General features: G+C 35.6%; 1 long non-coding RNA gene across 1 annotated transcript; it reads left to right on the top strand.

The window, feature by feature from the left end:
- Positions 1-4061: 4061 nt before the first annotated feature.
- LOC145670641 (uncharacterized) lies at positions 4062-11184 on the top strand. Its single transcript, XR_014128366.1, has 3 exons — positions 4062-4119; positions 6177-6282; positions 10941-11184. It is a non-coding gene; the product is annotated as an uncharacterized LOC145670641 (long non-coding RNA).
- Positions 11185-13203: the final 2019 nt, after the last annotated feature.

Below are 13203 nucleotides of genomic sequence, written 5' to 3'. Positions count from 1 at the left end.
TTGATGTGATCCTGGAACAATCTTCTTACAAACATTGCAAAAAATCTCATTACAATCATGAAGTCGTTGTCCTGTATGCACAAAAGAATATACTCTGTAGCATTTAGTACATTGCTTCACCATTTTGCATACAGGTTCCCCTTGATGATATACAATATTACGATGATTGTTAAAACATTTTTCCCCATAAAATTGCCGATTGCAGTCGTTGCAAAATATCGGCGTTTGATTCTTGTCGCATAGAGGTCTCTGTAAACATTTGGAGCACGTTACAGGACAATTTTTCACATGTCTGTTACGTTCACTGTATTTTTTATGGCACGCTTCACAGTAGAACTTGGTTGCAAAACAAGCCGTTAAAGATTGGATGATGTCAAAATGGCCAGCCAAACAAATCAAATTTATGGGAGTGCGATTTTCATCGTTGGGCCCCTCGTACATGATGTCATGACCTGTGAAACTAGTATACACAGTAATTTTATATTCTTTGAGGTATGCCTGGAATTGTCGTATTTCATTTACACTGGCACCATGATCCAAATTGACTCCTGCATTTGAACATAACGCATCGACTTCATCGTCCACAATACATTTCGATTGATCTTTATACTGCTTATGTCGTTTCACATCTACATTCTTGTATTTTTTCAGGCCAATAGCAATAACAAGGGCGTACGCCAGGCACCTTGAGTCTTGATTTTTTACACGTACAATCCCTCGCTTGCTTCGTAACAATTCTTCATTTTGAAGTATTCCTTGTGCTAAACGATCTCCATATCCGTATCCTCTTGGAATATCCACACGATGAAAATGAACCGTGAATGGCTCGTGCAGGAGAAATGCATTGTTACTTTGTAACACTCTTTCGAATGAGGCCCACATCGTTTCCAGTGTCAAGTTTCGTGCTTGGCGAAAACTCACCCAAAACGGTTTATTCGTGTTCCGTGGCGATATTACCGATAAACCAACCATCGCCTCATCGTCGACATTGGATAACAAATGGTCTAGCATTGCTTGGAAACTGTTATGTACATACTGTATGATATCGGTTCCTACGGGTGGTGCATTAAATTGAACTTCGAGCATTCTGCCCTCAATGTTAAATCGTCTATAATGACGAGTGATTTCATTGCGCACATTAAAACCCGATTCGGCCATGTTAATAAAAGGAGAAAACAAACAAACAGGTACGGTAAAACAAATATGTAATGGGAAAAAAGGAATTGAGCAGCGTGAATTTACTACAAAAGAAAAGAAGAAAGAAAAAATCTTAATCACCTGATAAACAGGAAATCATAACATTCATGATAAATTCTTAATTAAGCAATTCATGTAAAGGTCCTGAGTTTGATTCCTGGCGGCTACGTTCAGAATCTCATTATGAAAGCATATGTACTAGAAATCAAAGTTTTTTTTTTAAAAAATAATTATGTTACTGAAATGAGTGTTTTATTGCTGTCAAACTCGAGACCATTACATCAGCATGTAACTGACCTATCATTCTATAGTGATAAAAAGAATGCATGAAATGAATGAATGTTTCATCAGTACTGAGATGTTAGAAAGTACGCGTAAGCATTTTTTTTCCCCACTCACAACGACCTTTAAATGATGCGTTTGCAAGTTGAAGAGATTCATCAAACATTAACGATACCCATGCGTAATTGTCGAAACAAAATCTGTATAGCGTATTTTTTTTATTATTATTGTGACTAAGCGGTTAGCGTACATGGTTCGGACGTGGAAGGTCCTGGTTCAAGCCTCGGTGGGTTTGCTTTCCACGTCGGGGCATGTCAAGCCTTTTCTGTAATTTAATATTCTCACACGTTATCATACATTCTTTTCAAAACTAAGCTAAATGGTTGACGTACACACCTCATAATACATAAACGTACATAAATCGTCTATAATGTCGAGTGATTTCATTACGAACAGTAAAACCCGATTCGGCCATGATTAAAAAATGAAAACAACAAACAGGTACGGTAAAACAAATATGTAATGGGAAAAAAGGAATTGAGCAGTGTGAATTTGAGTTGATTTTTTGATTTTTTAGTTTAGCGTCCCTTTCAGCAGCGAGGCTATATGAGACGTGGACCTACTGATTAACGTGGAATCCGAACCACATGAGCTCCCCGCCGGGAATCGAACCCTGGTCTCCCACGCCAAAGGTACGTATGCTAACCGCTTAGTCCGGGAAATCATAACATTCATGATAAATAATTAACTAAGCAATTCATGTAAAGGTCCTGAGTTTGATTCCCCTGGCGGTGACGTTCAGAATCTCATTATGAAAGCACATGTACTAGAAATCAAAGTTTTTTAAAAATAATTATGTTACTGAAATGTGTGTTTTATTGCTGTCAAACTCGAGACCATTGCATCAGCATGTAACTGACCTACCATTCTATAGTGATAAAAAGAATGCATGAATGAATGAATGTTTCAACAGTACTGAGATGTTAGGAAGTACGCGTAAGCATTTTTTCTACTCACAATGACCTTTAAATGATGCGTTTGCAAGTTGAAGAGATTCACCAACCATTAACGTAACACATACGTAATTGTCAAAACAAAATCTGTATAGCGTAAATCTTTTTAACAACATATTCATGCACTCGTGGCTAAGTGGTTAGCGTACATGTTTCTAACGTGGAAGGTCCTGGTTCAATCCTCGGTGGGGTTTGCTTTCCCACATCGGATCACTGTCAAGCCTTTTCTGAAATTTAATATTCTCACGCGTTATCATACATTCTTTTCAAAACTAAGCTAAATGATTGACGTACACACCTCTGGCCCAGGTTCAATCTCGGGCGGTTGCTCGAATATCACGTTAAGCTGAAGGGACGCTAATGGTTTCAAAGGGTATCGAACCATATTATTCTCAGGCATAGTTTCTGAAATTTTGTAATGTATTCTTTTCAAAACTAAGCGCACACATTTTCTGGCCATGGTTCAATTCCCGACGGGAGTTCACATTCAACATTAAGCTGAAGGGACGCTAAACCATATCATTTCTCGTGCTTACTTCTAATGTGTGGAGGTTCCTGATTCGTACTCCCACTTTCCCATTCCACTAATTCCTTCATAGCATAAATATTTCGTACTAAAAGTAAAACAGTGTATGAGTGATCCGTCCACAAATATAAAATAAAAATGATTTTGGAATCTTGTGTGAAAAATAAAATCTCACTGAACTTACCTCAAATTCAATGAACACAAAGTCGGTGCAGTAAAGCTTCTTAAATGAAGACACTTTTCAAGAACAAACCTTCTCACACGATAGTTGAGAGCGGTGTAAGATTTGAAAAATGAAATTTAGATTTTTATTTAGGTCGCTGTGAAAACGACGTCACCGTCAGCCAATCAGAAACGAGGAAATTTATAAAATGACATCACAACGAACCAATCAAAACGCTCGCTGCTTTTGTCATGAATCACGAACCAAAACGATGTGTAACAATCGATCGTGACGTCATTCACGTTTCTCAATAGTATCGCAATTCCGATCCCAAATGATTTCTACATGTCACTACTTGTCGTAACTGTGACGACATTTCATTTTCCTCATATTCCATACGAGAATGTCAATGTTTGCTTTTTTCATGAATCATGCTGACACGTTCGTAGTAAAACAAAAAGTAATGCGATCCGCTGACGTTTGCATTTTTTCAATCATATGTGCTTCTATGTCGTCACACAAAGAAGCACTGTTAAAAATGATTTATTCAAAAATGAATACATTTTACTACTCAAAAAAAATTGAGTAAATTAGTCTCAATTTTGAGGAGAAAATAACTCAAAAAACGAGAATGAGGAAATTTAGTTGCATATTTGAGTCAGAGACTGGTTCTCAAAAACGAGTAATAATGTAGTCTTAAAAAATATTGTTTTATGATATAGATATATCATGGAATATCGTGAGATATAAAAGACAGCTTGCAAATGGAAGATTATGGAAAACGAGTACAAACAATCTAACATAAGAGCACAAAAGTGCTTTATAATCCTGAACTATATGTTCTCATTCTGGCTGATGGAGGAACTACTTAGCGGATGGATAAAGAGAAAGTTAACATGGACGACTTGTTTGTTTACAAATCATAGAGGATTTCGCAGGTAAGTACTGCTAGCAACATGAAGTTTTAAGTGTGAATGCAACATTGCTTGTGTGCGATCATTGTAATCGATTGACGGTTAATCACGACAATCCATTATTTTCCTTCGAAAATCATGAGTAATGCTTCTAGGTACTGGTTCCCAGATAGAATGCCCGGAAGCCTCACTCTATGCTTCTGGGCATTCTATATCTTAGACAAAGTTGTTGTGTTAATGATATGCGACTTTCCAATATATTCAGTAAATGGTTTACTTCTTTTTTTCTTTCTTTTTTTTTGTGGTGAATTGGGGCGTGCAGGTTTACTTTTGGCGCTGCACTCTAAATAACTGTTGTTAAAATACAATTCTTTTAATAATTTCCTTCTTATTGTCCCCTAAAAGATTTGTGGCGGGTGACATGAAAAAACTCCCTTGCGGGAAGGTTCTAGATTACTGGTCCCCCATGTAGGTTAGTAGCTGGGTTGGTTTCTTTCTCTACTAAAGTTTATACATTTAATCTACACAGTATTGCCGAGCGAGCGTTAGCGAGTGAAGGCGGTTTAGAGCCCCGCAGGGCACGTTGTTTTCTGTCTTTATTATTGCTCAATGGGAAGGGGGACCAGTAATCTAGAACCTTGCCCTCACTTGCAGGCCCGTATCCACGCGGGGGGTCTAGGGGGTCGGGCTCCTAAATTTTTACTGCCTGCCTAAAATGTTCACGGTAGGCTTGCAAATGAACTATAATATGGTTGGATCCCCCCCCCTACATTTTTGGGCTGGCTACCGGCCTGCTCACTTGCACAGATAAAGTTTCAAGGGACCACCAGAAGTATTAGTTGAAAAATTGCAATTCCTTTACGATTGCCATATAAATACGGATTCCGTATCTGTTGCATAAAAGCTACAATGTAAAAAAAAAAAAAAAAAAACACAGGCATTACTCGAGCAGACTGTTTTATCAGTTTTGACACATTTCTTACATTCTCAGGTTCGGTTAAAGTTTTTTTTTTTTTTTAGCAGCACTAAATAACAAGCTCCAGTACTACATACAGATTAACTTCAGAAGGGCTCGATGTAAATACAGTGTGGACGTATGGCATAAACACGAACAAACTTGTGCTAGGTGGCAATAAAAGCATGAATGCTATCTAACCGAGTCAGTGCAGGACGAACCTGGTGGCACTGTTCGTAGGTTTCTTTAAGAAAATTTCCCTCGAGTGACACAAACTTTTCACTTTATCAAATTTTCCGTTGTTTGTTGAGTGTCCAATACTTATGACAGAAGTTATGTAATAATTTTAATTTAGCTATATTAAGGGAACTACCACCAGTGGCGTCATTTAGGGGGCAGGGAGGGGTAATTGCACCCCCTGAGATTGAGATTTATATAGATTTTTTGAGTAGAATAGTAGTCAGTGAAAAACGCAAAATTTTCTTATATCAAGGGGTCTTGCCCTCCCACAAGCAAAATCTGAAATGACGCTTCTGCTACCAACCACATTTGTTTTATTCATTTACTTTTTCCTTTTTTTTTTTTTTGCAAAAGTATACACACAGCCAACAAAATGAAATATAGTGAAATCTTTCAGTTTAACATCCCATGACTATGCCTTTAGGGTAAGGGAGACGATGATTAAAGCGAGTGAATGATGATGGAAGAATGAGAAAGTGGGAGGAAACGGGAGTACCTCGACAAAATCCACGAACACAATGTTGTTTATCACAAGCTTGCTTGGGTGAAAATCGTACCAAGGAAACCATGCACCTGAGGTAAGCGCTCCCCACTGAGCCACCGTGCACCCCACTAGCTAACAATGGGTGCAAATTATGCTACTTGCAGCACACACAAACTATTGCAATTGTATTGGTTTATTTCTGAATAACAAAGAACAATTTAAGTAGTGATGTTCGTTAAGAAGAGTCTAATTGCTACTTCACATTATTCATGTATGCGCATTTCTAACATTGCAGTAAAACATTATGACAATGAACTACTTTGGAACTTCATGACTAGAAAAAGGTAAAATATATTATTTAATAGAATATATTTGTATGACAATTAAATCTTTATATTTCAGATGGATGCCGAATTTAAAAATTTGTTCGGCGCGACAGAGTCTGTTTTCAATGTCATCTGTTTGGCAGTGATAATTTTCTTTAAGGTTTCGCTAGAGAAAGTTCTTGGTGAGTAAGATCAAGTTTTCGTGTATATTTATCATATTTCAGGTTGCATGTATAAATATGTACACAAGAGTCTTATTTGTCATCAACACAACCCTACTTCTGGCAAAGCACCCATTTGTTTTTTTCTTTCTTTCTTTACATTATCTTTTTATAGTGTCTATTCACAAACATTGTTTTATTGTTATAATACAATCGCAGCAAATAGTAGCTTTTATATGCTTTACTTTGAAAAGTAAAAATAAGTCAGTATTTTGAAACACGTAATACATTTTAAATAAACGTACATGAACTCAAAATTACACATCTTTACAGAGTTAATACATTTACTTTCCAGGTTATACGTTTTGGAAATATCTAAATAGAAGGATGGTTTTATAAATAATTTGATTTGCATACTAATGGATGGTTCTAACGTCATCTGTATATGTAGCAGGGTTGGCAAAAACCATGGCTTTTATTGAAAAAACAAAAAAAACGGGTTTTTTGGTTTAAACCAGGTTTATTTGGTTTAAATAATTTGCTCTATATATTCATATCATATATGGACAGAAATAAGTTTGTTTCGCCTTGATGTTATTATACAACAGCCGGGTTATGCTGGAAGGGGTCACATAAGCTTAAAGCGGAATAAAAACTGCTTCTCGAGTTACATCCGAGAAAAATTGTCCTCCATTTGAACTCGGAACCAGGACTAATTGGCCACAAATGCGATACGTCTGCCGAATCACTCACGAAGGAATCCTGATAAAAATACGTTGTACTGATCTTTACATGCTTCTTAATATAGCTCTCAAGAGTCATTTCAGAAGGACAAAAAGATAAACAGTGCACAAGTGAAACCATTATACTGAATTACATATGGACAATTTCAAAGTACTACGGAGTACAGACGAACTAATTTAATTCAAGTTAGTTAACAACGACTTTTATTGGTCCAAATTAAAGAAATACAACGACTTAATTTGCATATCACAAAGATACGAATTATTTGAGTCCACTTTGGCTCAGACTCATTTATACATAAATAGATATCGAAGATACTTCTCATTTCACTAAATGCCTCTCGTAAGGTCTGTATGACCCTCCTTCCCCCCCCCCACACACACACAAAGTACGGCATTTCGATGTATTTTATCAATAGTAAACAAAACAATTTTTAGAATGTTTCTTTGATTGCAATTACATAACAATAATAACTACAAAAAAAAAAATAATCACAAAACAAACATTTATAAACTTACATAAAAAAAAAGTTGCTTTTGTAGTATAATCTTTTTGAGTAACGAATGGGGAATTTAGGTCTGAATATAATACGAATAATATACGGGAGTGAAACGTGATAACCCACAAATGTGTGTTCATCAAGATTTTACAAACACTTACACTTTTACGAACATTTTCGTTATTTGGTTTAAACCAGTTGTTTTTTTTGAAAAAAAAAAAAAACAGCTGCTTTAAACATTGGTTTAAACCAGCCAACCCTGATATGTAGTCATTAAGTTTCCTTTCTATGAATAAAGAATCTGTATTCTCAAGCAGTGGCGTAACTAACAGGCTCCCGGTATTTAAGTTTCGGAGTATAACTTTATAATGTTTGGATGTTAAAAGCACTTTGCAGAGTTCCTCCGTGGCTAAGCGGTTAGCGTACGCGCTCTTGGCGCGGGAGACCCGGGTTCGATTCCCGGCGGGAGCTCATGTGGTTCGGATTCCACGTTAATCAGTAGGTCCACGTCTCACATAGCCTCGCTGCTGAAAGGGACGCTAAACTGAAATTCAACTCCATTCAAAAGCACTTTGCAGGTTTCATATTACTGCAAGAGTACTCTACTTAGAGGAAAAAGAAATCACGGAACCAGCTATAATAGATTTAGTGAATTCTACTCGGAAAATGTATCGCCTTTTGTTGCAACAACTAACAAGTTTCCGATGAGTAGTGAAGAAACAATTTAGTGAAATTTTAACTTGGAATTAATTAGCCAATTATTTAGTCGTAGATAACTTCCTATGTTAGTAGTGTTCTGGATTTGTGTACTTCTTTGCAACTGTATCTCACTGTGCCTCTGACGAAGCCAATCCTGAGCGATCATTCAGTACACTAAAAGCCATCAAACTTTATATTCGTAGAACAAGGTCGAAGATGAAATTGAGCTCAGCCCCGTAACTTGGGCTTTTTCTTGGAAGACCAAACATTAATTAGACCTCCTAAAATATGTCAAGTTGAGGCCCCCTAGAATAATGATGGCATTCGAAGTGAAATCCTTACTAAACGTGTTCGATACTTCTTGGGGCGCCAGTTGATGGTTTACTAAAGTAAGATCCAGATTACATATATGCTACATCTTAAAGGAATGTATTTCGTTCAGATAGTGGGGCAGCAGAAACATCTTAAACTATTTGCAATGCTTTTGAAAATAGTACGGTGCTTCACAAGTTAACTAAATGAGACAATATGTTGAAAGTCTTACTAAATATATATTTTGTCTGGGGCTCTAATAGGACACATTTTACTGAATGAGGCTCGGAACACATTTTCGTTTCATTTTTTTTTTCCTGTTATGTGGTAAACCTATTCCAAGCTTTATTTATAAGTTCCTGTTCATATCACATCATACAAAGCAACAAAGTTTTAACTCAAATGAATCCTATCAAACAACTGGAAGCTTCATTGGGGGGGGGGGAAGTTTCCCCATTCCCCCGCAAAAGTTACGGCACTGGTTGAGCCCTTTGCCAATCCTGAGCACTGAAAGCGAAGAATGGCACCACGTTGATATTGAGAAAGTAGTCAGCGAATTACTCTCCGAAAACAAAACAAAAAAAAAAAAAAAAAAAATACGCCGGTTTAGAAATATGTGAGCAAGTTCCACAAGTTTTGACGAGTTTTCATATGTTAGTTGTAATGTGAACGTTAGGAAAAAAAATATTTCTGCTCTTGCCTTTGAGGTGAGCGATCCCAGGTTCGACTCCTGGTGGGGACACTCGGCCGAAAGAGTGTAATAGCTTTTTCAGACCTGCCATCTTGAGTGAAGTCTTTCTTGGGTTTCGTTCATTCATACCATTCAAATGCCGGGATGGAGGTACCTAATATAATGGTCCCAGGCTGCTTCCTTCCTTTCCCAATCCTTTCTTCCTTCCCTTTCATCATACAGTGGGCTCGTTGAGGGACGTCATCCTTTATACGGGATGGGCTAACGTGGCCTTAGATGCCGACAGCCCAGAAATCTAATTCCTAATTCCTAGAAATTATTTCTTTTAAGAAGCTTTTTAGTCCCATGGAATTGCTTAATAATAATAATAATAATAATAATAATAATAATAATAATAATAATAATAATAATAATAATAATAATGTGCAATTTTTGTATATTAGCAAGTAGTGTCTGACTATTAAATAGATGGAAAAATAACTCTACTACTGTATAAATTGTACGTGTGCCATGAACATAGAAACAGGAAGAGCCCTTTTGACATTTTCGCGGTTGGAGGGGGGCATGCATTCTTAGTTACGCTACTGTTCTCAAAGCATTCTAGTAATTTGTTTAACAATTGCTAAAAAAGTAGAAATCGAATAACGGTGAAATTTTATATAACTTAGAATTTGTGGTGTGATTCATTGTTTCTTTCTTTCTTTCTTTCTTTTTTTTTTTTCGTCACACATAAGCAGAAATGACTAATTTTCAGGTTTATTGTTTCCTTGTCTTGCATAGATGAAACAGATCGAAATGTTTTTGGTTACCTTTCAATTTCCTTATTTTTATAATCTTATTTCAATTGATATTAATCCTTCCAGAACGTGACAACCCTACTATTATTATAAAGATCGCCATAGACGAGTCATTCATTTGATGTTTATTAGGATCACGCAAGTGGGATATATATAATATTGTAATGTTAGTACCATAGGTGTTCATTTTACTCCGACCTCACTCACCTTCATTCTCACAGTGAATTGGCCCTCGCCCTCACCTTCGAAGAGAGTTGACCATCGCTCTCGCCTTCGTGTTGGGAATTTGTCCTCGCTCTAGCCCTGACAGTGACAGTTGGCCCTCGCCCTCGCTGTCCAAGCTTGTCATCGCCCTCACGTCATTATGGTTGAGAGAGAATTTGAGGGTGAGGATGCCCTCGAGAGGGCCATCCTCGCAAGGGTAAACACCTCTGGCTTAGTACGTCCGTTACACCGCTCAATAACTCTTCAACAAAAGATAATTTTAAAATTGTTTTCTGCAATCAACAGCTAGATAATTATCTCGGAGGAGTTCGTTAATGGATGTGATCCACCTACTTGTAGTGCTAGAAATAAACCATTTCCGGTTAACGTTGATCACTATAGAGCATAGACAGTAATCTCACATTGTATATTTTTTAATCGATTAAGCGTCCCTAGAATATATTCCATTTCCACTCTAATCACTCTGCTAAAACACTAAATGGTAGATCTACTACAACTTCTGGTTTCAATATTAATTGAAGAAATATTGCGTAATTCTCTTTACTGTCTTTACCAGAGTCTATATTATCGTATTTCAATTGATACTAATTCAAATTAGAACGTAGCAACACTAATATTATTCGAGATATCGCCATACACGAATAAGATTTATAAGTATTTCATTTTATTTTTATTTCTATTGTCATTAATTACACAATCTCTTTGTTTCCAGGGAGATGAAGGCATAGACACATTTATAGCAAATGAAAAACTTCTGGGAGGATCTCGAACATAGCTGTTGTTTATCTTGTCCATTGGGAGTCGTCACAGACTATTTTCCAACGAATGCATACATCTATCATAGTACTTTGTAGGCATATTCAGAGGGTTCATGTATCCTCATTGTCTTATCTAAGTTGTTATAAAAATTGTGCTCATGTATAGACTTAGTTTATTATTTGACAAATAAAAAATACAATGTACAAACATATTTTCCTTTAATCAAAATGAAACTAATATATATACATTTAAGTTTGTGTGTGTGAATATATATATATATATATATATATATATATATATATATATATATATATATATATATATATATATATATATATATGTGTGTGTGTGTGTGTGTGTGTGTGTGTGTGTAACGTCGCATGATTATGTTTCAAGGCTAAAGGAGAAGGCAATGATAATGAAGTGATGCAATGAAGAAAGTAGGAGGAAACGAGAATACATCCAGAAAACCAGTGCATATAAAATTTGTCCACCATATCAGGCTTACTTGTTTAAAACTACGCAAACCAACATCACGAACAGTTTAAGTTACAAGAAGCTTGTGTGTTGATTAAATTAAAATTCTCATCTATGCTATTTATGGAAACAACAGGTATCAGCATAAAAATGTAACCTTGCAGATTCAAAATTGAGTAAAAAAGTACTTTAACAATTAGATTATATTAGTATTCAAAAATAGGAAAGGGAGTATTTATTCTGCTGCCTTGTTGGCACAGGGAAACTTCCCCAAAATTACAAAGGTAGATGAATTTCACACTGCACTAAAAAAATTATAGTAAGTACGCCTTCTACACATTAATATTGATGTTAGACATTTTCATCTTCAAAGCTGGGAAATAGAAGTAATTTTTGAAGTACTCGTATTTTTTCAAAAACTGATTTCTATTTTCCAACTTTTAAGAGGAAAATGTTTTAACTTCAATATTAATGTGTAGAAGGCGTACTTACTATAAATTGCCCAGTGCAGTGTAAGAGTAATCTACCTTTCTAGTTCCTGGAAACTTTCCCTGTGCCAGCAAAGCAGCAGAATAAGTACTTTTTTCTCATTTTTGAATACTAATAAAATCTCATTTTTGAGTACTTTCTTACTCATTTTTTTAAAAAAACCCTTCTCATTTTTGAGTAGAGTTTTTCTTAAATTTGAGAGGAAATATTCTCAATTTTTGAGAATGTGTGTTTCTCAGTTTTGCGGCTATCTGAGCATTTCGAATACTTTTCTACTCACTTTTGAGTATACATGTTCTCAATTGTGAGGAGAGCATTACTAGTTTTTGAACAAAGAGTTTCTCAATGTTGATTACATTCAACTCATTTTACGGTTAACTTTCTCATTTTTGAGAAAATATGTTCTCGTTATTTTTGAGAAATAGCAGTTTCTCATTTTATTTAAGAATATTTTATCTCGCTTTTAAGAGAATTTTTACTCAAAAGTGAGTAAAATTTACTCAAATTTGAGTACATATTGTTCTTATATTTTGAACACCCACACATTCTCACTTTTGAGAACAATGTATTCGGAGCTATTCTGAGAACACAATGTTCTCAAATTTGAGTCAATTTTACTCATTTTTAAGTAAGTATTTTTAACAGTGAGTCTATCAGCATTTTATTTTAATCCACGTTACACTGTCAGATTTATTTTCTTAAAGTATATGTGTATCCTTTTCAAGGACCATGGTTCGAAACCCACCAAGCACGATTAAATCCGAATTCATTCATAGCTAAGCGGTTAGGATACACATCTTTGGTTTGAAAGACCTGAGTTCGATTCCTGGAGAAACATTTCTTAGGATTTTTCTAAACTTGGTTTAAATTTCTAGTTCGAAAATTTTAAAAGTTTAGTTCGATAAAAAGTTTGATTTGAGAAGCGTTACACTGTCAGATTTATTTTCTTAAAGTATATGTGTATCCTTTTCAAGGACCATGGTTCGAAACCCACCAAGATCGATTAAAACCGAATTCATTTAAGCGGTTAGCATACACATCTTTGGTTTGAAAGACCTGAGTTCGATTCCTGGAGAAACATTTCTTAGGATTTTTTCTTAAACTTGGTTTAAATTTCTAGTTCGAAAATTTTAAAAGTTTAGTTCGATAAAAAGTTTGATTTGAAAATTTTTAGATGTGATTTACATCTTTAGTTCGAAACTTTTGTTTTTAAAAATGTTTTAGTTCGACAAAATTTTGTTTCAATTTTT

This window comes from Thermobia domestica, chromosome 14, assembly GCF_964235325.1.
Source record: "Thermobia domestica chromosome 14, izTheDome1.hap1.1, whole genome shotgun sequence".
NCBI classification, from domain to species: Eukaryota; Metazoa; Arthropoda; class Insecta; order Zygentoma; family Lepismatidae; genus Thermobia; species Thermobia domestica.
The sequence above is the reverse complement of the archived record's forward strand: the minus strand, read 5'-3'. Positions and strand labels throughout refer to the sequence as shown.